Below are 27,489 nucleotides of genomic sequence, written 5' to 3'. Positions count from 1 at the left end.
CAATGCATACAACAATAAGAAATGATAAAAGATAAGAAATCCTTGTTGGAAATGGGCGTTCAAATATTGATCTGATAGGAGGGGGGCAGGATGGGAGGGGGTAGGTGGTGACGTGAGAAGAAGATGCTGAAGATGCCTGCGTGGGGTTGATCTGGAGGAGGCACTATTGTCCTCTAGGACATTTACAAGGGGTAGACAACACATTAAGGAAAGCATAGTTCTACAGCGGTATCCACCTTAGCTCTATTCTATTCTAGTAAATTCTATTCTGTTAAATTCTGTTCTATTAGATTCTATTATATTCTATTACATTTTATAGTCTTCTATTTTATTAGATTATGTTCTATTTTGGTCTATACTATTAGATTCTATTATGTTCTATTTTGTTCTATTAGATTATATTATATTCTACTAGATTATTTTGTTTTATATTCTGTTTTGTTCTATGAGATTCTGTTCTATTCTAGTAATTTCTATTAGATTTTTATCTATTCTATTCTATTAGATTCTATTATATTATGATGTGTTCTATTCTATTCTATTATGTTCTGTTCAATTCTGTTCTATTAGATTATATTCTATTTTATTCTATTCTATATTGTTCTATTATATTCGATAATGTTCTATTCTAGTCTATACTATTACATTCTATTCTGTTCTATTTGATTCTATTCTATTAGATTCTATTTTGTTATATTCCATTCCATTCGACTAGATTCTATTCTATTCTGTTCTGCCATAAGGATCATCAATAGAGTTGGAATATGTTTGTTTTGTCATACTTTTGTTAATTTCAACCTTCAGCAGGTCCATTGTTTCTGGCTACATATTGTGAACGTATAGAGTGTTCTTGAGTTTCCATAGTCCAGGGCTGCAGACAGTGCAATGATGGGATACTAATGGAAAGACGTGATCAGTGAAACTCGAGATACATTGAGTCTGTATGTGAATAATCTCAAGCATGAAAACTTCCATTATGACTAAAATCCATGGATCATGCACTCATTGGATAGTTATTCAACTGGTATTGTATTGCAGCTGTCACTGTCTTTCTCTGCCCCCCCCTCTGTCTCTCTCTCCCCATCTCTCTCTCCCCCCCCCTCTCTCTCTGTCTGTCTCTTTTCTCTCTCTCTCTCTCTCTCTCCCTGTTTCTCGGTCTCTCTGTCTCTCTGTCTCTCTCTCTTTCCCCCACTCTCTCTCTCTCTCCCCCCCATCTCTCTCTGTCTTTCTGTCTCTCTGTCTTTCTGTCTCTCTGTCTCTCTGTCTCTCTGTCTCTCTCTGTCTCTCTCTCTGTCTCTCTCTCTATGTCCCCCCCATCTCCCCCTTCTCTGTCCAATCCAGTACTCTCCAGGGTGGGCATTAGACATGTACTTAAAGGTTTGATGAGTCAGACCACAGTCGTCTCAGCTGTTGTTCTCCTATCAGGAAAACAGAAGAACAATCAGCAGGGAAAATCTGAAATCTGTCAAAAGAAGCCCTTGGACTCCCTGCTGGTCTGGACTAGACTGCTCTGTGGACCATTATGAAGCCATATAGCTGTAAAGCCATACAGAATGACCCTCCTGTCCTCAGTTTATACAGTTGTTGTAGCCCTCTGTTTCAGTTCAGTGTGTTGAGTTCAGTTTCCCCTACACACTGAACTAAGATACGTTTTATAGTCCCTCGCCCTAACTGTTTAGGTCAATGGCGTGGCCAAGATGGGGCACAGACCCAGTTTAAGGGGGGCCATAACATTTTGAACTTTAATCGATGCAAGGTGGATTTTTTTCAATATAATTAAGATGTTTTACCACATTAAATGCTTCACCTTAGGTTTGGTTCATTTTCCTGTTAAAATAAATAATGAATCAATTCCAAAAGTCTTGTTACAGCAGGAAATTCACTTGAAAGTGCCATCCAGTATGTATTATACCATGATATTTGGGGTGTCTCTATTTTAGTCTCCCCCCCCCAAAAAAAAAACAATTACAATGAAAAAGAGAAACAAACGTATTAAATGATTTGTCATTCTTGTCCATCCGTTTTTCATAATTGTCCTTCAATTCATAAAAGGCTGAATCTAATGCCTCCAGGGTATCAGGGTATCAGCCTCCAGTATCAGGGTATCAGTCTCCAGGGCTATCAGGGTATCAGACTCCAGGGTATCAGCCTACAGGGTATCAGGGTATCAGCCTCCAGGGTATCAGCCTCCAGGGTATCAGGGTATCAGCCTCCAGGGTATCAGGGTATAAGCCTCCAGGGCATCAGGGTATCAGCCTCCAGGGCATCAGGGTCTCATTCTGAGTTTGTGGGAGACACTGACTGCAGAGGACTAACAACTAACTCCTACATGGAATGAACAAATGATTTATCTGCACTTCAAGTCTCCTTTAGAAACCTATTTCTTATGTGATTATCTTCACATAAAGTAATGCATTACCATTAATCAGAATGTAGGCACAACTTTTTCTCACGAGAGTTTCTTTGTGGATAAGCTGATTTTTTCATGATTTGATTACACAGTGTCTGCAGCCCGTGCCCCACCTGCTTGTCTAAACAATAGCCTGTCAAAGTCAACAGAAGATGTGTGTCTCTCTCTCTCTCTCTCCAGTTGGCATTCCATCTCCCTTTTGGTGGAAATATAGCCTGGTCCCAGATCTGTTTGTGCTGTCTTGAAAACTCCTATGGTCATTGTTTAGTGTAACCGTGACAATAGGAGTTGGCAAGGCAGCACAAACAGATCTAGGACCAGGTTTGAAGTGTGTGTCATCATTGTCGTATGTGTCACATAAAGTGGAAGGATAAGCTTGTTAAAAACAGCTTCTGTGTGAGATCAGATGTGAGTCACAACGGAGGGTAGCCGACAAGCTGCCACTGAAATAATGATATGGGGAGCCTTCAAGCTGTCTGAGTCACACAAGGAATGGCTGCTCAGTCACTAACTGAGAGAGGAACTGAGCTCAGTGAGAGAGAGAGTGTCATGGGTTTGGGGGATGGGAGGATGGGTGAGGGAGGGGTGACTGGGGGATGAGAGGATGGGTGATTGGGGGATGGGATAGGGGGAGATGGGGTGACTGGGGGTAGGGAGGATGGGTGAGGGAGGGGTGACTAGGGGATGGGAGGATGGGTGAGGGATGGGAGCATGGGAGGATGGGTAGGGAGGATGGGATCACTGGGGGTGGGTGTGGAGAATGGAGGACAACTAGGGGTCCAGGTGGGGGGTGGGGAACAGGATCCTGTGTGTTGGGGTCAGTGAGCATCCTCCTCAGTAACCACATGGGAACCAGGGTGATTGGGGTGTGTGTGAGTGAAATATGACATCATCCAGAACATTAGTAGACAAGAACAGCTCAAGAATAGAACTACATACATTTAAAAATGGCACCTATAGCCTACATATAAATACAATACACAAAATATCTAGGTCGAATAGGGGCGTGGTGTTGTGCCGTGAGATGTTGCTTTATCTGTGTGTGTGTGTGTGTGTGTGTGTGTGTGTGTGTGTGTGTGCATGCGCACGCGCGAGTGTGTGAATCTGTGTGTGAATCTGTTTTGTGTGTGTGTGATGGGGACATTTGGGATATGAGGGTGAATGGGGTGACAAGAAGGGTGTTGTTTTGTCTCAATAATAGGGAGATGTGTCTTTAATAGTCCTATCAGTCAATTATAGATGTGTCTTTAATAGTCCTATCAGTCAATTATAGATGTGTCTTTAATAGTCCTATCAGTCAATTATAGATGTGTCTTTAATAGTCCTATCAGTCAATTATAGATGTGTCTTTAATAGTCCTATCAGTCAATTATAGATGTGTCTTTAATAGTCCTATCAGTCAATTATAGATGTGTCTTTAATAGTCCTATCAGTCAATTATAGATGACTTTAATAGTCCTATCAGTCAATGATAGATGTCTTTAATAGTTATATCAGACAATAATAGATGTGTCTTTACTAGTCCTATCAGTCAATAATAGATGTGTCTTTAATAGTTATATCAGTCAATAATAGGAGATGTGTATTTGGTATTTTATGATGAGCCCCGTTAGCTGTTGCGAAAGCAGCAGCTACTCTTCCTGGGGTCCACACTAAACATGAAACATAATACAGAACATCAATAGATGAGAACAGCTCAAGGACAGAACTACCTCAATTTAAAAATGGCACTCAGCCTACATATCAACACACACACAAACTATCTAGGTCAAACAGGGGAGAGGAGCTTTATCTGTTTTTTGAAACCAGGTTTGCTGTTCATTTGAGCAGTGTGAGATGGAAGAGAGGTCCATACAATAATGGCTCTGTATATTACTGTATGTTTCTTTCAATTTGTTCTGGGGCTGGGAACTGTGAAAAGACCCCTGGTGGCATGTATGGTGGGGTAAGTATGTGTGTCAGAGCTGTGTTTAAGTTGACTATACAAACAATTTTGAATTTTGAACACATAAATGTTTCTTTTACAAAGAAGAACTGATGCAATTAGTTTCTCCTCAACTCTTAGCCAAGAGAGACTGCCATGCATAGTATGAATATTAGCTCTCTGATTGCAATGAAAGAGCAAGACGTGAGGCTCTGTTCTGGACCAGCTGCAGCTTAACGAGGTCCTTCTTTGCAGCACTTGACCACATGACTGGACTATAATCAAGTTTAGACAAAACTGCAGCCTGCAGGACTTGCTTTTTGGGGTGTGCTGTCATAAAAACAGAGCATCTGTTAATTATGGACAGACCTTTCCCCATCTTTATAGCCAAGGAATCTTAACTGAACTAAATATAAATGCAACATGTAAAGTGTTGGTCCCATGTTTCATGATCTGAAATAAAAGATCCCAGAAATATTCCATACAAAAAAAATACGTATTTCTCTCAAATTCTGTGCACAAATTTGTTTACATCCCTGTTAGTGAGCATTTCTCCTTTGCCAAGATAATCCATCCACCTGACAGGTGTGGCATATCAAGAAGCTGATTAACAGCATGGTCATTACACAGGTGCACCTTGTGCTGGGGCTGTTCGAATGTTGGTTGTCTGTCTCTCTGTAGACAATAGGCTATCTTTCTTTTATCTTCAGGAAGAATCTCAGAATCATTACACATTTTCAATTAGTTTACATCTCTCCCTTTTTTTGGTGAGTATTGTCTGTGTGACTGAAGACCATGTTAGCCTACTGAGCTAAGCCTAGGCAATATCTCAGGGAGGGAGCTAACACGAGTCTTCAGGAGGACATTGACATTGTGGGAAAATGTGCAGCTTTCTGAATGGGAACTGTGAATGGATCACGAGAGAAGTCCTTTCTGTCACGTAGTGGTGTTTAATGCAGGTGCACGCTGTGGCTCGTGTTGGCAGGCCAGGAATTCTGTGTGTGTGTGTGTGTGTGTGTGTGTAGGTGTGTGTGTGTGTGTGTGTGTGTGTGTGTGTGTGTGTGTGTGTGTGTGTGTGTGTGTGTGTGTGTGTGTGTGTGTGTGTGTATGTGTGTGTGTGTGTGTGTGTGTGTGTGTGTGTGTGTGTGTATGTGTGTGTGTGTGTGTGTGTGTGTGTGTGTGTGTGTGTGTGTGTGTGTGTGTGTATGTGTGTGTGTGTGTGTATGTGTGTATGTGTGTATGTGTGTGTGTGTGTGTGTGTGTGTGTGTGTATGTGTGTGTGTGTGTGTGTGTGTGTGTGTGTGTGTGTGTGTGTGTGTGTGTGTGTGTGTGTGTGTGTGTGTGTGTGTGTGTGTGTGTGTGTGTGTGTATGTGTGTGTGTGTGTGTGTGTGTGTGTGTGTGTGTGTGTGTGTGTGTGTGTGTGTGTGTGTGTGTGTGTGTGTGTGTGTGTGTGTGTGTGTGTGTGTGTGTGTGTGGGATTGTGTGGTAGGATTCTGTGGTACTGGTGGCTACATGAGGGCATTCCAACAGACTCTGTCACCTTCACACTCAACACCCAGATACCCCATCAAGCCAGGGGGAGAGGGAAGTGGGGTGTGTGGACATAGCATTCGGTATTAGAATACTAGAATGGTCATGTGATGGGATAAAGGTCAACCATGTTAGTCAGGGAGTTGGTCAACCATGGTTTGCCAGTGCTGTGATAAGACTTTGTGTAAAATACTGAATTTGAAGAATTGATCTGCATTGTATGTTTTTTAGCTAGCTAGCCAGACAGTGTAAGAAGAATGATTGCACACATTTTTCAAATTTACTGTCAATACTCCCAGTTGATTTTAGATTGAAAGTCGCGGCTCCGTCCACCTTATGGGAAAACAACACGAGGTTACCCAATTGGTTCACAGCAAAAACTTTACCTTTTGCAAACATTTTCTTGTTGTCTGCTTGTTTTAGTCAATTACAAAACTACATTTAAGAAAAGTACAATGTGTCTAAAGATGACTTTTCAACATTGCCTTCTCCCTAGCATTTTCACTACTTAGAAAAACCTAATATTGTAGGACTTCCCGGATGCCGCTAGCAGCCACGCGAGTCAGTGCTAGCTAGCTACTGACCGGAACATTAAGCTAGCCACGACGAACAAAACAAACAAACGGACTAGACTGAGTGAACTAAATATTAGGAACCCCTGCTCTTTCCAGGACAAACTGACCAGGTGAATCCAGGTAAAAGCTATGATCCCTTATTGATGTCACTTGTTAAATCCACTTGAATCATTGTAGATGAAGGGGAGGAAACAGGTTAAAGAAGGATTTTTAAGCCTTGAGACAATTGAGACATGCTTTGTTATGTGTGCCATTGAGAGGGTGTATGGGCAAGACAAAAGATTTAAGTGCCTTTGAATGGGGTACGGTAGTAGGTTCCAGGCACACCAGTTTCATTGTGTCAAGAACTGCAACGCTGATGGGTTTTTTATGCTCAGCAGTTTCCCGTGTGGATCAAGAATGGTCCACCACCCAAAGGACATCCAGCCAACATGACACAACTGTGGGAAGCATTGGAGTCAACATGGGTCAGCATCCCTGTGGAACGCTTTCGACACCTTGTAGACACCTTGTAGACACCTTGTGTTCTGAGAGGAAAAGGAGGGGGGTGCAGCTCAATTTTAGTAAGGTGTTCCAAATGTTTTGTACACTCAGTGTATACAGCTACAAGTAGTGATTTGAGATACAAACGGACTATACTAAACAAGTTAAATGTCTTGCCTGTGATGAAATGTTTTCCACAACATAGCTATGTATAGCCTACTTGGACACCGGGTCCCCACATTTCCCACTCTCCCACGCTGAATGGCCTGAAGCCACAGGGCTCTTCTCGCAGGCTCTATTTCCCTAAGTGGGAACACTGTGGGTTGGGATGTTTGACCTGGTTACATATACATTGAACAACACAGCAGCTCTTCAGCACGTTTTGTTATTTCTGTGTAACAAACAATCGATGACGAAGTTGGCTCTTCACAATGGGGGTCAATGGAAAGAATGTTTGTTTTTCCAAATTTGTGGTCGAGGGGAATTCCTTATGACTTAAATATCGACTCTGAGTATATGCCAACATTCCATTCAGACAATGCAGTCAATCGACAGCCATACACTGGCTCTAATCAGTTGATGATAGCACTTAGACAAGTTGTGAATGCAAAAAGTACTGACATTGGATCATATAACAGCACTTAAAGCTTTCCAAGAAAACAAAATGTTACATATAGTTTAGAGCTCAGGAAGTTGGTGGCACCTCAATTGGGAAGAACGGACTCGTGGTAATAACTGGAGCGGAGTCAGTGGAATGGTATCATGTACATTAAACACATGGTCTCCAGGTTTTTGATGCCATTCCATTCGCTCCGTTCCAGACATTATTATGAGCCGTTCTCCCCTCAGCATTCTTCTGTGGTTTAGAGGCTATTTATACAGAAAATGTGTATAAAACCCATATAATTAATTATATAACAATATTTTAGGTTGACAATAATTCTATTACACAATTTCTGATATATCACATGCCTAACCTTTAGTTTCCTCCTTCAGTAAAATCAGGATTATGCTTCTACTTCCATTCATTCTAATTAGACTGTTTTTTAAATTTCTCCCTGACCAATATGGCTGTTGTTGTTTTTTTACCCATTCTGGAACACTTAATAGGATCTCTATGGGTGTGGATATCTGCCCTCCGTGGATTATGGAAAGATGAGATAACTGAGAGAGGAGATGTTGTATTTAGCTATCATAATGGTATATTGTGGACTGCAATACAAAAACAATGACCAACCTTGATTGATCGAATATTGACAGATACAATTTTCATTGATTGAATTTTGATCGGTACTTTTTTTATTGATTGCATTTCATTACAACGAACAATGCATTTTGCAGTCGGCTTCATCAAGTCAATTTACCTTGAATGAGATGCACTGCTGTTTTCAGGGCTTCCTCTGTTAAATGCAGATTAACATACAATCTGCATATAACAGAAGAAGCCTTGGAAACAGCAGTACATCCCCTTCAAGGTAAATAACATTGGCAGTGAACATTGTATAGCCAGAACCTATATATCTATAGTAACTGCGTGTTGAAAGTGCTATGAATCCCTCCGTGAATTTCAGAATTGATGTGTGTCTTTGTGAGTAAAGCCTTATAGATAGTGTATGAGGTGTTTAACTTCATATGTACTGGATCTTTAGATGAGTATAAGCTTCTATTGCTGCAAATACAGGTTGGAAGCCAACGTACCAGTATATTCCTCTTAGCATAGACCTAGCTCCACATTCCTGCATGGAAGATGTTTTATTGCCCCAGTGGACCCAAAACACCTGCCTGTGTAATGTGTGTCTGCAGTACATGCAATAACGTGGGAGAGTTTAGGTATTACCTTAAAAACCAGAGGACTAGATGAATGCTGCTGTTTACAGGGTTAAACTTTTTATCATGCTTTTAGGGATAACTTGTTTCTCTTACCCAGCTCCCCTTTATTTAGCTTAGCTTAGCACAGATTCACTAGGTTATGGACGGTGGCTGCTCATACACCAGACAAGGGTTCAAATAGTATTCGAAATCTTTCCTTTAGCCTTCCTGGTGTGCCTGATGTGTAGGGTTTGGAACTGTTGTGACCTTTCTATTGATTCCATTGTGCCAGGCAAGTTCAGTCAAGCTCAGATAAAGTATTTAACATGTTTTTGATAGTATTTGAACCCAGGTCTAATAATAATGTCAGATGCTGTTTCTCATGAACTGTTTCCCAAATAGCAACCTATTCCCTACATAGTGCACTATATAGGGAATTGGGTGTCATTTGGGACACAGTCATGTAGGCTTTGACTCATTAAGTGAGAAGATCACTTCTGTGGCATGCATGACTGCACTTCCATGGAAGTATGTTGTGCTATTAGGGAAACAGTAAGCCTATGTTGTAGGGAGCTGTTAAGGTGCACTATGTGGGAATAGGGTGCCATTTGGAACACATGAGAAAGACTGGTGAAGGAGATGTTGAAAAGAAAAGATTTACTGTCAGACTAGGGGGCTGGCTAGGTGGGTGGGTGGCTGGCTGCTCCACTAGAGGTGGCGGTGCAGGGTGGCTGGCTGTCAGACTAGAGAGCTGGCTGGGTGGCTGGGTGGGCGGCTGGCTGGCTGTCAGACTAGAGGGCTGGCTAGGTGGCTGGCTGGGTGGCTGGCTGTCAGACTAGAGAGCTGGCTGGGTGGGTGGCTGGCTGTCAGACTAGAGGGCTGGCTGGGTGGCTGGCTGTCAGACTAGAGGGCTGGCTGGGTGGCTGGCTGTCAGAATAGAGGGCTGGCTCGGTGGCTGGGTGGCTAGCTGTCAGACTAGAGGGCTGGCTAGGTAGCTGGCTGGGTGGCTCGCTGTCAGACAAGAGGGCTGGCTAGGTAGCTGGCTGGGTGGCTGACTGTCAGACAAGAGGGCTGGCTGGGTGGCTGGCAGTGGCTGGATGCCAGACTAAAGGGCTGGATAGGTGGCAGACTGTCAGACTACAGGGCTGGCTAGGTAGCTAGCTGGGTGTCTGGCTGTCAGACAAGCGGACTGGCTGGAGGGCTGGCTGTCAGACAAGAGGGCTGGCTGGGTGGCTGGCTGTCAGACTAGAGGGCTGTCTAGTTGGCTGGCTGTCAGACTAGAGGGTTGGCTAGAGGGCTGGCTAGGTAGCTGGCTGGGTGGCTCGCTGTCAGACAAGAGGGCTGGCTAGGTAGCTGGCTGGGTGGCTGACTGTCAGACAAGAGGGCTGGCTAGGTGGCTGGCTGGGTGGCTGGCTGTCAGACTAGAGGGCTGGCTGGCTGTCAGACTAGAGGGCTGGCTAGGTAGCTGGCTGGGTGGCTGGCTGTCAGACTAGAGGGCTGGCTAGGTAGCTGGTTGGGTGGCTGGCTGTCAGATTAGAGGGCTGGCTGGGTGGCTGGCTGTCAGACTAGAGGACTGGCTTGGTGGCTGGCTGTCAGACTAGAGGACTGGCTTGGTGGCTGGCTTTCAGACTAGAGGGCTGGCTGGCTGTCTGTCAGACTAGAGGGCTGGCTAGGTGGCTGGCTGGGTGGCTGGCTGTCAGACTAGAGGGCTGGCTAGGTGGCTGGGTGGCTGGCTGTCAGACAAGAGGAATGGCTAGGTAGCTGGGTGGCTGGCTGTCAGAAAAGAGGGATGGCTGGGTGGCTGGCATAGTGGCTGGCTTCCAGACTAGAGGGCTGGATAGGTGGCTGGCTGTCAGACTAGAGGGCTGTCTAGGTGGCTGACTGTCAGACTAGAAGGCTGGTTGGGTGGATTGCTGTCAGACAAGACTGCTAATGAGGTGGCTGACTGTCAGACTAGAAGGCTATTTGGCTGGCTGGCTGTCAGACTAGAGGGCCGGCTAGGTGGCTGGCTGGGTGGCTGGCTGTCAGACTAGAGAGCTGGCTGGGTGGGTGGCTGGCTGTCAGACTAGAGGGCTGGCTGGGTGGCTGGCTGTCAGACTAGAGGGCTGGCTGGGTGGCTGGCTGTCAGAATAGAGGGCTGGCTCGGTGGCTGGGTGGCTAGCTGTCAGACTAGAGGGCTGGCTAGGTAGCTGGCTGGGTGGCTCGCTGTCAGACAAGAGGGCTGGCTAGGTAGCTGGCTGGGTGGCTGACTGTCAGACAAGAGGGCTGGCTGGGTGGCTGGCAGTGGCTGGATGCCAGACTAAAGGGCTGGATAGGTGGCAGACTGTCAGACTACAGGGCTGGCTAGGTAGCTAGCTGGGTGTCTGGCTGTCAGACAAGCGGACTGGCTGGAGGGCTGGCTGTCAGACAAGAGGGCTGGCTGGGTGGCTGGCTGTCAGACTAGAGGGCTGTCTAGTTGGCTGGCTGTCAGACTAGAGGGTTGGCTAGAGGGCTGGCTAGGTAGCTGGCTGGCCCGCTGTCAGACAAGAGGGCTGGCTAGGTAGCTGGCTGGGTGGCTGACTGTCAGACAAGAGGGCTGGCTAGGTGGCTGGCTGGGTGGCTGGCTGTCAGACTAGAGGGCTGGCTGGCTGTCAGACTAGAGGGCTGGCTAGGTAGCTGGCTGGGTGGCTGGCTGTCAGACTAGAGGGCTGGCTAGGTAGCTGGTTGGGTGGCTGGCTGTCAGATTAGAGGGCTGGCTGGGTGGCTGGCTGTCAGACTAGAGGACTGGCTTGGTGGCTGGCTGTCAGACTAGAGGACTGGCTTGGTGGCTGGCTTTCAGACTAGAGGGCTGGCTGGCTGTCTGTCAGACTAGAGGGCTGGCTAGGTGGCTGGCTGGGTGGCTGGCTGTCAGACTAGAGGGCTGGCTAGGTGGCTGGGTGGCTGGCTGTCAGACAAGAGGAATGGCTAGGTAGCTGGGTGGCTGGCTGTCAAAAGAGGGATGGCTGGGTGGCTGGCATAGTGGCTGGCTTCCAGACTAGAGGGCTGGATAGGTGGCTGGCTGTCAGACTAGAGGGCTGTCTAGGTGGCTGACTGTTAGACTAGAAGGCTGGTTGGGTGGATTGCTGTCAGACAAGACTGCTAATGAGGTGGCTGACTGTCAGACTAGAAGGCTATTTGGCTGGCTGGCTGTCAGACTAGAGGGCCGGCTAGGTGGCTGGCTGGGTGGCTGGCTGTCAGACTAGAGAGCTGGCTGGGTGGGTGGCTGGCTGTCAGACTAGAGGGCTGGCTGGGTGGCTGGCTGTCAGACTAGAGGGCTGGCTGGGTGGCTGGCTGTCAGAATAGAGGGCTGGCTCGGTGGCTGGGTGGCTAGCTGTCAGACTAGAGGGCTGGCTAGGTAGCTGGCTGGGTGGCTCGCTGTCAGACAAGAGGGCTGGCTAGGTAGCTGGCTGGGTGGCTGACTGTCAGACAAGAGGGCTGGCTGGGTGGCTGGCAGTGGCTGGATGCCAGACTAAAGGGCTGGATAGGTGGCAGACTGTCAGACTACAGGGCTGGCTAGGTAGCTAGCTGGGTGTCTGGCTGTCAGACAAGCGGACTGGCTGGAGGGCTGGCTGTCAGACAAGAGGGCTGGCTGAGTGGCTGGCTGTCAGACTAGAGGGCTGTCTAGTTGGCTGGCTGTCAGACTAGAGGGTTGGCTAGGGGGCTGGCTGAGTGGCTGGCTGTCAGACTAGAGGGCTGGCTAGGTGGCTGGCTGGGTGGCTGGCTGTCAGACTAGAGGGCTGGCTGGCTGTCAGACTAGAGGGCTGGCTAGGTAGCTGGCTGGGTGGCTGGCTGTCAGACTAGAGGGCTGGCTAGGTAGCTGGTTGGGTGGCTGGCTGTCAGACTAGAGGGCTGGCTGGGTGGCTGGCTGTCAGACTAGAGGACTGGCTTGGTGGCTGGCTGTCAGACTAGAGGACTGGCTTGGTGGCTGGCTGTCAGACTAGAGGGCTGGCTGGCTGTCTGTCAGACTAGAGGGCTGGCTAGGTGGCTGGCTGGGTGGCTGGCTGTCAGACTAGAGGGCTGGCTAGGTGGCTGGGTGGCTGGCTGTTAGACAAGAGGAATGGCTAGGTAGCTGGGTGGCTGGCTGTCAGAAAAGAGGGATGGCTGGGTGGCTGGCATAGTGGCTGGCTTCAGACTAGAGGGCTGGATAGGTGGCTGGCTGTCAGACTAGAGGGCTGTCTAGGTGGCTGACTGTCAGACTAGAAGGCTGGTTGGGTGGATTGCTGTCAGACAAGACTGCTAATGAGGTGGCTGACTGTCAGACTAGAAGGCTATTTGGCTGGCTGGCTGTCAGACTAGAGGGCCGGCTAGGTGGCTGGTTGTCAGACTAGAGGGTTGGCTAGGGGGCTGGCTGGGTGGCTGGCCTTCAGACTAGAGGGCTGGCTGGGTGGCTGGCTGGGTGGCTGGCTGTCAGACTAGAGGGCTGGCTTGGTGGCTGGCTGTCAGACTAGAGGGTTGGCTAGGTGGCTTACTGGCTGGCTGTCAGACTAGAGGGCTGGTTGGGTGGCTGGCTGTCAGACTAGAGGGCTGGCTGGCTGGCTGTCAGACTAGAGGGCTGGCTGGCTGTCAGACTAGAGGGCTGGCTAGGTGGCTGGCTGTCAGACTAGAGGGCTGTCTAGGTGGCTGACTGTCAGACTAGAAGGCTGGTTGGGTGGATTGCTGTCAGACAAGACTGCTAATGAGGTGGCTGACTGTCAGACTAGAAGGCTATTTGGCTGGCTGGCTGTCAGACTAGAGGGCCGGCTAGGTGGCTGGTTGTCAGACTAGAGGGTTGGCTAGGGGGCTGGCTGGGTGGCTGGCCTTCAGACTAGAGGGCTGGCTGGGTGGCTGGCTCGGTGGCTGGCTGTCAGACTAGAGGGCTGGCTTGGTGGCTGGCTGTCAGACTAGAGGTTGGCTAGGTGGCTTACTGGCTGGCTGTCAGACTAGAGGGCTGGTTGGGTGGCTGGCTGTCAGACTAGAGGGCTGGCTGGCTGGCTGTCAGACTAGAGGGCTGGCTGGCTGTCAGACTAGAGGGCTGGCTAGGTGGCTGGCTGTCAGACTAGAGGGCTGTCTAGGTGGCTGACTGTCAGACTAGAAGGCTGGTTGGGTGGATTGCTGTCAGACAAGACTGCTAATGAGGTGGCTGACTGTCAGACTAGAAGGCTATTTGGCTGGCTGGCTGTCAGACTAGAGGGCCGGCTAGGTGGCTGGCTGGGTGGCTGGCTGTCAGACTAGAGAGCTGGCTGGGTGGGTGGCTGGCTGTCAGACTAGAGGGCTGGCTGGGTGGCTGGCTGTCAGACTAGAGGGCTGGCTGGGTGGCTGGCTGTCAGAATAGAGGGCTGGCTCGGTGGCTGGGTGGCTAGCTGTCAGACTAGAGGGCTGGTTAGGTAGCTGGCTGGGTGGCTCGCTGTCAGACAAGAGGGCTGGCTAGGTAGCTGGCTGGGTGGCTGACTGTCAGACAAGAGGGCTGGCTGGGTGGCTGGCAGTGGCTGGATGCCAGACTAAAGGGCTGGATAGGTGGCAGACTGTCAGACTACAGGGCTGGCTAGGTAGCTAGCTGGGTGTCTGGCTGTCAGACAAGCGGACTGGCTGGAGGGCTGGCTGTCAGACAAGAGGGCTGGCTGGGTGGCTGGCTGTCAGACTAGAGGGCTGTCTAGTTGGCTGGCTGTCAGACTAGAGGGTTGGCTAGGGGGCTGGCTGAGTGGCTGGCTGTCAGACTAGAGGGCTGGCTAGGTGGCTGGCTGGGTGGCTGGCTGTCAGACTAGAGGGCTGGCTGGCTGTCAGACTAGAGGGCTGGCTAGGTATCTGGCTGGGTGGCTGGCTGTCAGACTAGAGGGCTGGCTAGGTAGCTGGTTGGGTGGCTGGCTGTCAGACTAGAGGGCTGGCTGGGTGGCTGGCTGTCAGACTAGAGGACTGGCTTGGTGGCTGGCTGTCAGACTAGAGGGCTGGCTGGCTGTCTGTCAGACTAGAGGGCTGGCTAGGTGGCTGACTGGGTGGCTGGCTGTCAGACTAGAGGGCTGGCTAGGTGGCTGGGTGGCTGGCTGTTAGACAAGAGGAATGGCTAGGTAGCTGGGTGGCTGGCTGTCAGAAAAGAGGGATGGCTGGGTGGCTGGCATAGTGGCTGGCTTCCAGACTAGAGGGCTGGATAGGTGGCTGGCTGTCAGACTAGAGTGCTGTCTAGGTGGCTGACTGTCAGACTAGAAGGCTGGTTCGGTGGATTGCTGTCAGACAAGACTGCTAATGAGGTGGCTGACTGTCAGACTAGAAGGCTATTTGGCTGGCTGGCTGTCAGACTAGAGGGCCGGCTAGGTGGCTGGTTGTCAGACTAGAGGGTTGGCTAGGGGGCTGGCTGGGTGGCTGGCCTTCAGACTAGAGGGCTGGCTGGGTGGCTGGCTGGGTGGCTGGCTGTCAGACTAGAGGGCTGGCTTGGTGGCTGGCTGTCAGACTAGAGGGTTGGCTAGGTGGCTTACTGGCTGGCTGTCAGACTAGAGGGCTGGTTGGGTGGCTGGCTGTCAGACTAGAGGGCTGGCTGGCTGGCTGGCTGTCAGACTAGAGGGCTGGCTGGCTGTCAGACTAGAGGGCTGGCTGGCTGGCTGTCAGACTAGAGGGCTGGCTAGGTGGCTGGCTGGGTGGCTGGCTGTCAGACTAGAGGGCTGTCTAGGTGGCTGGCTGTCAGAATAGAGGGCTGGCTAGGTGGCTGAATGGGTGGCTGGCTGTCAGACTAGAGGGCTGGCTGGGTGGCTGGCTGTCAGACTTGAGGGCTGACTGGCTGTCAGACTAAAGGGCTGGCTAGGTAGCTGGCTGGGTGGCTGGCTGTCAGACTAGAGGGCTGGCTTGGTGGCTGGCTGTCAGACTAGAGGGCTGGCTAGGTGGCTGGGTGGGTGGCTGGCTGTCAGATTAGAGGGCTGGCTAGGTGGCTGGGTGGCTGGCTGTTAGACAAGAGGAATGGCTAGGTAGCTGGGTGGCTGGCTGTCAGAAAAGAGGGATGGCTGGGTGGCTGGCATAGTGGCTGGCTTCCAGACTAGAGGGCTGGATAGGTGGCTGGCTGTCAGACTAGAGGGCTGTCTAGGTGGCTGACTGTCAGACTAGAAGGCTGGTTCGGTGGATTGCTGTCAGACAAGACTGCTAATGAGGTGGCTGACTGTCAGACTAGAAGGCTATTTGGCTGGCTGGCTGTCAGACTAGAGGGCCGGCTAGGTGGCTGGTTGTCAGACTAGAGGGTTGGCTAGGGGGCTGGCTGGGTGGCTGGCCTTCAGACTAGAGGGCTGGCTGGGTGGCTGGCTGGGTGGCTGGCTGTCAGACTAGAGGGCTGGCTTGGTGGCTGGCTGTCAGACTAGAGGGTTGGCTAGGTGGCTTACTGGCTGGCTGTCAGACTAGAGGGCTGGTTGGGTGGCTGGCTGTCAGACTAGAGGGCTGGCTGGCTGGCTGTCAGACTAGAGGGCTGGCTGGCTGTCAGACTAGAGGGCTGGCTAGGTGGCTGGCTGGGTGGCTGGCTGTCAGACTAGAGGGCTGGCTGGCTGGCTGTCAGACTAGAGGGCTGGCTGGCTGGCTGTCAGACTAGAGGGCTGGCTAGGTGGCTGGCTGGGTGGCTGGCTGTCAGACTAGAGGGCTGTCTAGGTGGCTGGCTGTCAGAATAGAGGGCTGGCTAGGTGGCTGAATGGGTGGCTGGCTGTCAGACTAGAGGGCTGGCTGGGTGGCTGGCTGTCAGACTTGAGGGCTGACTGGCTGTCAGACTAAAGGGCTGGCTAGGTAGCTGGCTGGGTGGCTGGCTGTCAGACTAGAGGGCTGGCTTGGTGGCTGGCTGTCAGACTAGAGGGCTGGCTAGGTGGCTGGGTGGGTGGCTGGCTGTCAGATTAGAGGGCTGGCTAGGTGGCTAGGTGGCTGGCTGTCAGACTAGAGGGCTGTCTGGGTGGCTGGCTGTCAGACTAGAGGGCTTGCTAGTTGGCTGGCTGGGTGGCTGGCTGTCATACAAGAGGATGCCTGGGTGGATGGCATAGTGGCTGGCTGCCAGACTAGAGGGCTGGATAGGTTGCTGGCTGTCAGACTAGAGGGCTGGCTAGGTGGCTGGCTGGGTGGCTGGCTGTCAGACTAGAGGGCTGGCTTGGTGGCTGGCTGTCAGACTAGAGGGTTGGCTAGGTGGCTTACTGGCTGGCTGTCAGACTAGAGGGCTGGTTGGGTGGCTGGCTGTCAGACTAGAGGGCTGGCTGGCTGGCTGTCAGACTAGAGGGCTGGCTGGCTGTCAGACTAGAGGGCTGGCTAGGTGGCTGGCTGGCTGGCTGTCAGACTAGAGGGGGCTGGCTGGCTGGGCTGGCTGGCTGTCAGACTAGCTGGCTGGCTGTCAGACTAGAGGGCTGGCTAGGTGGCTGGCTGGCTGTCAGACTAGAGGGCTGGCTGGCTGGCTGTCAGACTAGAGGGCTGGCTAGGTGGCTGGCTGGGTGGCTGGCTGTCAGACTAGAGGGCTGTCTAGGTGGCTGGCTGTCAGAATAGAGGGCTGGCTAGGTGGCTGAATGGGTGGCTGGCTGTCAGACTAGAGGGCTGGCTGGGTGGCTGGCTGTCAGACTTGAGGGCTGACTGGCTGTCAGACTAAAGGGCTGGCTAGGTAGCTGGCTGGGTGGCTGGCTGTCAGACTAGAGGGCTGGCTTGGTGGCTGGCTGTCAGACTAGAGGGCTGGCTAGGTGGCTGGGTGGGTGGCTGGCTGTCAGATTAGAGGGCTGGCTAGGTGGCTAGGTGGCTGGCTGTCAGACTAGAGGGCTGTCTGGGTGGCTGGCTGTCAGACTAGAGGGCTTGCTAGTTGGCTGGCTGGGTGGCTGGCTGTCATACAAGAGGGATGCCTGGGTGGATGGCATAGTGGCTGGCTGCCAGACTAGAGGGCTGGATAGGTTGCTGGCTGTCAGACTAGAGGGCTGGCTAGGTGGCTGGCTGGGTGGCTTGCTGTCAGACAAGAGTGCTAACGAGGTGGCTGGCTGTCAGACTAGAGGGCTGGCTAGGTAGCTGGCTGGGTGTCTGGCTGTCAGACATGAGGGCTGGCTGGATGGCTGGGTGGCTGGCTGGCTGTCAGACAAGAGGGCTGGCTGGTTGGCTGGCTGTTAGACTAGAGAGCTGGCTGTGCGGCTGGCTGTCAGACTAGAGGGTTGGCTAGGGGGCTGGGTTGCTGGCTGGCTGTCAGACTAGAGGGCTGGCTAGGTGGCTGGCTGGGTGGCTGACTGTCAGACTAGAGGGCTGGCTGGGTGGCTGGCTGTCAGACTAGAGGGTTGGCTAGGTGGCTTACTGGCTGGCTGTCAGACTAGAGGGCTGGTTGGGTGGCTGGCTGTCAGACTAGAGGGCTGGCTGGCTGTAAGACTAGAGGGCTGGCTGGCTGTCAGACTAGAGGGCTGGCTAGGTGGCTGGCTGGGTGGCTGGCTGTCAGACTAGAGGGCTGACTAGGTGGTTGGCTTTCAGACTAGAGGGCTGGTTGGCTAGGTGGCTGGTTGTCAGACAAGAGGCCTGACTAGGTGGCTGGCTGGGTGGCTGGCTGTCAGACTGGAGGGCTGGTTAGGTGACTTACTGGCTGGCTGTCAGACTAGAGGGCTGGTTGGGTGGCTGGCTGTCAGACTAGAGGGCTGGCTGGGCTGGCTGTGCAGGTGTTTGTATGTGTCGGTGCGTATCTGTGTACACGAGGGACATGATCCCTGATCTCCCACTGGAGCAACCAACGTCTTAGGCCAAGAAGAAAATCCTTCTTGAGCTGAGGGCAGACACAGGTTTTGAAGTGCGCAGGTGGGGCTATCTCATCACGTGACCATAACCGACTCATGTCCGCTACACATGCGAAAATGGAAAGGGGCTGTAGAGGAAACAGTGTCAAGACAGAGGGTGTGACGAGGGGGGAGAGAAGAGGGAGAGAAGAGGAGAGGGATGTAGATCTACCCCCCTCCCATCCTGGATACACCAACTGTTACCCTGTAGCTGTAGTCAAATCAAAATCAAATCAAATGTATTTATAAAGCCCTTCTTACATCAGCTGATATCTCAAAGTGCTGTACAGAAACCCAGCCTAAAAACCCCAAACAGTAAGCAATGCAGGTGTAGAAGCACGGTGGCTAGGAAAAACTCCCTAGAAAGGCCAAAACCTAGGAAGAAACCTAGACAGCACGTCCGGTGAACAGGTCAGGGTTCCATAGCCGCAGGCAGAACAGTTGAAACTGGAGCAGCAGCATGGCCAGGTGGACTGGGGACAGCAAGGAGTCATCAGGCCAGGTAGTCCTGTGGCATTAGCCTAGGGCTCAGGTCCTCCGAGAGAGAGAAAGAAAGAGAGAAAGAGAGAGAGAGAATTAGAAAGAGCATACTTAAATTCACACAGGACACCAGATAAGACGGGAGAAATACTCCAGATATAACAGACTTACCATATCCCCCCGACACATGAACTACTGCAGCATAAATACTGGCGGCTAAGACAGGAGGGGTCAGGAGACACTGTGGCCCCATCCGACGATACCCCCGGACAGGGCAAAACAGGCAGGATCTAACCCCACCCCCTTTGCCAAAGCACAGCACCCACACCACTAGAGGGTTATCTTCAACCACCAATTTACCATCCTGAGACAATGCTGAGTAAAGCCCACAAAGATCTCCACCACGGCACAGGCAAGGGGGGGGGGGGTGGGGGAGCACCAACCCAGACAGGAAGATCGCGTCAGTGACTCGACCCACTCAAGTGACGCACCCCTCCTAGGGACGGCATGGAAGAGCACCAGTAAGCCAGTGACTCAGCCCCTGTAATAGGGTTAGAGGCACAGAATCCCAGAGGAGAGAGGGGAACCGGCCAGGCAGAGACAGCAAGGGCGGTTCCTTGCTCCAGTGCCTTTCCGTTCACCTTCACACTCCTGGGCCAGACTACACTCAATCATAGGACCTACTGAAGAGATGTCTTCAATAACAACTTTAGTCTGCGTCTCTCACATGGGTAGGTAGACCATTCCATAAAAATTGAGCTCTATAGGAGAAAGCCCTGCCTCCAGCTGCTCCTTAGAAATTCTAGGGTCAGTTTCGGAGGCCTGCGTCTTGTGACCGTAGCGTACGTGTAGGTATGTACGGCAGGACCAAATCGGAAAGATAGGTAGGAGCAAGCCCCTGAAATGATTTGTAGGTTACCAGTAAAACCTTGAAATCAGCCCTTGCCTTAACAGGAAGCCAGTGTACAGAGGCTAGCACTGGAGTAATATGATCAAATTTTTTGGGTTCTAGTCAAGATTCTAGCAGCTGTCAATTGGCCCAGCGTCGTCTGTGTTAGGGAGGGTTTGGTCGGCAGGGATATCCTTGTCTCATCGCGCACTAGCGACTCCTGTGGTGTCGGGCGCAGTGCGCGCTGACACGGTCGCCAGGTGTACGGTGTTTCCTCCGACACATTCGTGCAGCTGGCATCTGGGTTGGATGGGCATTGTGTGAAGAAGCAGTGCGGCATGGTTGGGTTGTGTTTCGGAGGAAGCATGGCTCTCGACCTTCGCCTCTCCCGAGTCCGTATGGCAGTTGCAGCGATGAGACAAGACTGTAACTACTACCAATTGGAAACCATGAAATTGTGGAGAAAAAATAGGTGAAGAAAAATTATAATAAAAGATTCTAGCAGCCGTGTTTAGCACTAACTGAAGTTTATTTAGTGCTTTATCCAGGTAGCCGGAAAGTAGAGCATTGCAGTTGTCTAACCTAGAAGTGACAAAAGCATGGAATCATTTTCCTGCATCATTTTTGGACAGAAAGTTTCTGATTTTTGTAATGTTACATAGATGGAAAAAAGCTGTCCTTGAAATGGTCTTGATATGTTTGTCAAGAGAGATCAGGGTCCAGAGTGACGCCAGGTTAGATACACCAACTGTTATCCTGTAGTCAGGTTAGATACACCAGCTGTTACCCTGTAGTTAGGTTAGATACATCAACTGTTACCCTGTAGTCTGGTTAGATACACCAACTGTTATCCTGTAGTCAGGTTAGATACACCAGCTGTTATCCTGTAGTCAGGTAAAATACACCAACTGTTACCCTGTAGTCAGGTTAGATACACCACCTGTTATCCTGTAGTCAGGTTAGATTCATCAACTGTTACCCTGTAGCTGTAGTCAGGTTAGATACACCAACTGTTATCCTGTAGCTGTAGTCAGGTTAGATACACCAGCTGTTACCCTGTAGTCAGGTTAGATACACCAACTGTTACCCTGTAGCTGTAGTCAGGTTAGATTCACCAACTGTTACCCTGTAGCTGTAGTCAGGTTAGATACACCAACTGTTATCCTGTAGCTGTAGTCAGGTTAGATACACCAACTGTTATCCTGTAGCTGTAGTCAGGTTAGATACACCAACTGTTACGCTGTAGTCAGGTTAGATACACCAGCTGTTATCCTGCAGTCAGGTTAGATACACCAACTATTACCCTGTAGTCAGGTTAGATACACCAACTGTTATCCTGTAGCTGTAGTCAGGTTAGATACACCAGCTGTTACCCTGTAGTCCGGTTAGATACACCAACTGTTACCCTGTAGCTGTAGTCAGGTTAGATTCACCAACTGTTACCCTGTAGCTGTAGTCAGGTTAGATACACCAACTGTTATCCTTTAGCTGTAGTCAGGTTAGATACACCAACTGTTACCCTGTAGTCAGGTTAGATACACCAGCTGTTATCCTGTAGTCAGGTTAGATACACCAACTATTACCCTGTAGTCAGGTTAGATACACCAACTGTTATCCTGTAGCTGTAGTCAGGTTAGATACACCAACTGTTACCCTGTAGTCAGGTTAGATACACCAACTGTTACCCTGTAGTCAGGTTAGATACACCAACTGTTATCCTGTAGTCAGGTTAGATACACCAACTGTTACCCTGTAGTCATGTTAGATACACCAACTGTTACCCTGTAGTCAGGTTAGATACACCAGCTGTTACCCTGTAGTCAGGTTAGCTACATCCAAATGTTACCCTGTAGTCAGGTTAGCTATATCCAAATGTTACCCTGTAGTCAGGTTAGCTATATCCAAATGTTACCCTGTAGTCAGGTTAGGTACATCAACTGTTACCCTGTAGTCAGGTTAGATACACCAACTGTTACCCTGTAGTCAGGTTAGATACACCAACTGTTACCCTGTAGTCAGGTTAGATACACCAACTGCTACCCTGTAGTCAGGTTAGATACACCAGCTGTTACCCTGTAGTCAGGTTAGATACACCAACTGTTACCCTGTAGTCAGGTTAGATACACCAACTGTTACCTGTAGTCAGGTTAGATACACCAACTGTTACCCTGTAGCTGTAGTCAGGTTAGATACACCAACTGTTACCCTGTAGTCAGGTTAGATACACCAGCTGTTATCCTGTAGTCAGGTTAGATACACCAACTATTACCCTGTAGTCAGGTTAGATACACCAGCTGTTACCCTGTAGTCAGGTTAGATACACCAACTGTTACCCTGTAGTCATGTTTACCAACTGTTACCCTGTAGTCAGGTTAGATACACCAGCTGTTACCCTGTAGTCAGGTTAGATACACCAACTGTTACCCTGTAGCTGTAGTCAGGTTAGATTCACCAACTGTTACCCTGTAGCTGTAGTCAGGTTAGATACACCAACTGTTATCCTGTAGCTGTAGTCAGGTTAGATTCACCAGCTGTTACCCTGTAGCTCAGTCAGGTTAGATACACCAACTGTTATCCTGTAGCTGTAGTCAGGTTAGATACACAACTGTTACTGTTACATCCTGTTAGCTGTAGTCAGGTTAGATACACCAGCTGTTACCCTGTAGTCAGGTTAGATACACCAACTGTTACCCTGTAGTCAGGTTACCCTTAGGCAGGTTAGATACCAACTGTTACCTGTAGTCAGGTTGTACACCAACTGTTATCCTGTAGCTGTAGCCAGGTTAGATACACCAGCTGTTACCCTGTAGTCAGGTTAGATACACCAACTGTTACTCTGTAGTCAGGTTAGATACACCAGCTGTTACCCTGTAGTCAGGTTAGATACACCAACTGTTACCCTGTAGTCATGTTAGATACATCAACTGTTACCCTGTAGTCAGGTTAGATACACCAGCTGTTACCCTGTAGTCAGGTTAGCTATATCCAAATGTTACCCTGTAGTCAGGTTAGATACACCAACTGTTACCCTGTAGTCAGGTTAGATACACCAGCTGTTATCCTGTAGTCAGGTTAGATACACCAGCTGTTACCCTGTAGTCAGGTTAGATACACCAGCTGTTATCCTGTAGTCAGGTTAGATACACCAACTGTTATCCTGTAGCTGTAGTCAGGTTAGATACACCTGCTGTTACCCTGTAGTCAGGTTAGATACACCAACTGTTACCCTGTAGCTGTAGTCAGGTTAGATTCACCAACTGTTACCCTGTAGCTGTAGTCAGGTTAGATACACCCACTGTTATCCTGTAGCTGTGGTCAGGTTAGATACACCAGCTGTTACCCTGTAGTCAGTTTAGATACACCAACTGTTACCCTGTAGTCAGGTTAGCTACACCAACTGTTACCCTGTAGCTGTAGTCAGGTTAGATACACCAACTGTTACCCTGTAGTCAGGTTAGATACACCAACTGTTATCCTGTAGCTGTAGTCAGGTTAGATACACCAACTGTTACCCTGTAGTCAGGTTAGATACACCAACTGTTACCCTGTAATCAGGTTAGGTACATCAACTGTTACCCTGTAGTCAGGTTAGATACACCAACTGTTACCCTGTAATCAGGTTAGATACACCAACTGTTACCCTGTAGTCAGGTTAGATACACCAACTGTTACCCTGTAGTCAGGTTAGATTCACCAACTGTTACCCTGTAGTCAGGTTAGATACACTAACTGTTACTCTGTAGTCAGGTTAGGTACATCAACTGTTACCCTGTAGTCAGGTTAGATACACCAACTGTTACCCTGTAATCAGGTTAGATACACCAACTGTTACCCTGTAGTCAGGTTAGATACACCAACTGTTACCCTGTAGTCAGGTTAGATTCACCAACTGTTACCCTGTAGTCAGGTTAGATACACTAACTGTTACTCTGTAGTCAGGTTAGGTACACCAACTGTTATCCTGTAGCTGTAGCCAGGTTAGATACACCAACTGTTACCCTGTAGTCAGGTTAGATACACCAACTGTTACCCTGTAGTCAGGTTAGATACACCAACTGTTATCCTGTAGTCAGGTTAGATACACCAACTGTTACCCTGTAGTCATGTTAGATACACCGACTGTTACCCTGTAGTCAGGTTAGATACACCAGCTGTTACCCTGTAGTCAGGTTAGCTATATCCAAATGTTACCCTGTAGTCAGGTTAGATACACCAATTGTTACCCTGTAGTCAGGTTAGATACACCAGCTGTTATCCTGTAGTCAGGTTAGATACACCAGCTGTTACCCTGTAGCTGTGGTCAGGTTAGATACACCAGCTGTTACCCTGTAGTCAGGTTAGATACACCAACTGTTATCCTGTAGCTGTAGTCAGGTTAGATACACCTGCTGTTACCCTGTAGTCAGGTTAGATACACCAACTGTTACCCTGTAGCTGTAGTCATGTTAGATTCACCAACTGTTACCCTGTAGCTGTAGTCAGGTTAGATACACCCATTGTTATCCTGTAGCTGTGGTCAGGTTAGATACACCAACTGTTACCCTGTAGTCAGGTTAGATACACCAACTGTTACCCTGTAGTCAGGTTAGATACACCAACTGTTACCCTGTAGTCAGGTTAGATACACCAACTGTTACCCTGTAGTCAGGTTAGATACACCAACTGTTACCCTGTAGTCAGGTTAGATACACCAACTGTTACCCTGTAGTCAGGTTAGATACACCAACTGTTACCCTGTAGTCAGGTTAGATACACCAACTGTTACCCTGTAGTCAGGTTAGATACACCAGCTGTTACCCTGTAGTCAGGTTAGATACACCAACTGTTACCCTGTAGTCAGGTTAGATACACCAACTGTTACCCTGTAGTCAGGTTAGATTCACCAACTGTTACCCTGTAGTCAGGTTAGATACACTAACTGTTACTAGCTGTAGTCAGGTTAGGTACATCAACTGTTACCCTGTAGTCAGGTTAGATACACCAACTGTTACCCTGTAATCAGGTTAGATACACCAACTGTTACCCTGTAGTCAGGTTAGATACACCAACTGTTACCCTGTAGTCAGGTTAGATACACCAACTGTTACCCTGTAGTCAGGTTAGATACACTAACTGTTACTCTGTAGTCAGGTTAGATACATCAACTTTTACCCTGTAGTCAGGTTAGATACACCAACTGTTACCCTGTAGTCAGGTTAGGTACACCAACTGTTATCCTGCCTGGAGCCCTCCAGCCTGTTCCCTCTTTACACATAGCTTTAACAAAGTAATTTTGCTCTGAGACATGACTGTTGACTTCTCTAAACACCATAGGAGTCTACACAGCCATGTCTCAGTGCAAGGAGTGACTTTAGCCTAGTCGCCAGATTGAACTGTATTGTATTAGCCTACTACCCCTCATTTACTGTCATGACATGACAATGAACACTGGAGAAGTTGGCTCAAGCACAGACAGAGTTCAGGAGTGCTTAGGAGTCACTCCAGGCTAGGAATGACTGTCTTAGCCATTCGTTCACACAGTGTGTGATTTCTACACTTGTAAATACATTATCTTAATCCAACACCCCAACACCTGCCGTCAGTTTTAGTGTGGTACTGACGACTGACAGGCTACAAATTCACCATGCTCAACCACTTCAGGCCTCTGTCTTTCTGTCTGAGTCCTATACTACCAATCAGGTTTGAAGAGTTAGCGTGGCAACTTTGGGTCAATTCTGAGTTCAACTTGGGATAACCGTTACCCCGAAAGTGGCTCACCTTTTAGCCAGGCACATTTCTACGGCGACGTATCCTTCAGGACTAACCTGCTCTGGGGTAGGCTAACTGCATTTATCCTGAATGAAAATGTCTGAGCCACGAGTTGAGGACCAATCACAATTGAGGAAAATGACCAATTCAATATTTACCAAATAGTTTGCTAATAAAATGTTTTTGTTGTTGTTGTGTGTTTAAAATATAGTAATATTAAAATATCTAAAAGCCTCTCACACCATAGCCTGCTAAATGTGCAAGAAAGCTTTTCATTCATGTTGCTTTCGGTACAAATGTAAATGTTTCTCTGACTCTCCCATGGGTTATTGGTTCTGCATCGTCTGAATGAAGAGTTCGGCGTTCGACTAGCCAAGAGGGACATACACGCTCAGTTACAAGCCTGCTAGAGTTAACGGCAGGCGGAAGAGCAGTATCCACCTCCGTAGTCCGGATGAATCCTTAGCTGGAATGTGAAGTTAAGTGAAGCTACCCAATGTTGGAAAGCCTGGGTACATCTAGCTACTTACGTAGCATTCCCCTCAACTAGACCATATTTATAGCCATTTCAAAGAATTGTCTCATTCTGAACATGACCCTCTCTCTCTCTCTCTCTCTCTCTCTCTCTCTCTCTCGCTCTCTCGCTCTCTCTCTCTCATGCACTCTTTCTCTTTCTCTCTCTCTCTCTCATTCTCTCTCTCTTTTTCCCTCTGTCCCCCTTTTGCTCTACCTCTTTCTCTCTTTCTCTCTCTCTCTCTCTCTCTCTCTCTCTCTCTCTGTCTGTCTGTCTGTCTCTCTCTCTCTCTCTCATGCACTCTTTCTCTTTCTCTCTCTCTCTCTCTCATTTTCTCTCTCTCTTTTTTCCCTCTTTCTCCCTCTGTCCCCCTTTTGCTCTACCTCCTTCTAATTCCCTCTCTTGACTTATTCTTCCTCTCTTTCTCTCTTTCTCTCTCTCCCACTTCCCCCCACTCCCCCCCTCTTTCTCTGTGTCTAGCTTCTGGGCCTGTGCCATGCGATGGCTGATAGGAGAGAGATAGGAGAGAGAGAGAGAGAGAGAGAGAGAGAGAGAGAGAGAGAGAATTGGTTGGTTGGAATGTTGTTCAACGGTGCGTTTTTAAATAGCCCCCTGGACCAGCCAGCCCCCTGGACCAGCCAGCCCCCTGGACCAGCCAGCCCGTATAAGGCAGAAGCCAGAGCCACTGAAAATGCAACCGTTACAAAAGATAGGAGGGGGAGGGAATCATGATAACACATAGTAGTATCAGTGATAGATTCAACCTCCCAGTAATACGTTGATGCTTTGTGTGTCAAAGAATAGAGACCTCACTGAAAGTAACTGAGGTTGTTGTTAACAACATGTCAAATATACAACATCTAAACTAACTAGCTCAGGAGAGATGGTCATATGTAACAATAATCGTAATTTATTACATTTCTATATCACGTTTTATAGAATCTGAAAGCTTCAAAAACAAACAAGCAATATATCATGACAGGTCAACCAATAGAAGTCTTTGAAATCTTTATCCTCCGAAGATGGAGAGGGTCAGTTCATGCCTTGAGTGGAGAGAGCTGGATAGAGGATGGTAGATGATGGTTGATGTAGTCTGTTGATGATCTTGTAGAGGTCAAGTCTGGGAACCAGCCTGAGTCTTATAGCCTCTGGACTTCTCCTCGTCCACTCTGTGCAACATCCATTTGGCTGATGCCTCAGCAGCTCTGGGTGCCAGAAAGATCACCACACTAAGTTCAGAATAGTAGCCGGTCGTCCTCACTATGAGCTCTCTGCCTCAGCACTGCTGGGATTCCTCTATCTGCCATTCTTCTCACTCTTTAGGCGGCTCCTCATATTGTCAGCCAGGTGAAATTAAAAAGCTGGTACTGTGTCCAGATGCATTTTCCAAACCGAAAC

The 27,489-nt window shown here is 49.2% G+C and overlaps 1 protein-coding gene across 3 annotated transcripts in view; it reads left to right on the top strand.

Moving 5' to 3' along the window:
* LOC112246274 (integrin alpha-7) overlaps positions 1 to 27,489 on the top strand; it is a 76,964-nt gene that overhangs the window by 10,254 nt on the left and 39,221 nt on the right. The gene's annotated exons all lie outside the window — the stretch shown is intronic.

Source organism: Oncorhynchus tshawytscha, linkage group LG07 (genome assembly GCF_018296145.1).
Source record: "Oncorhynchus tshawytscha isolate Ot180627B linkage group LG07, Otsh_v2.0, whole genome shotgun sequence".
In the NCBI taxonomy this organism is placed as follows: domain Eukaryota; kingdom Metazoa; phylum Chordata; class Actinopteri; order Salmoniformes; family Salmonidae; genus Oncorhynchus; species Oncorhynchus tshawytscha.
This window is presented reverse-complemented; position numbering and strand designations above follow the sequence as displayed.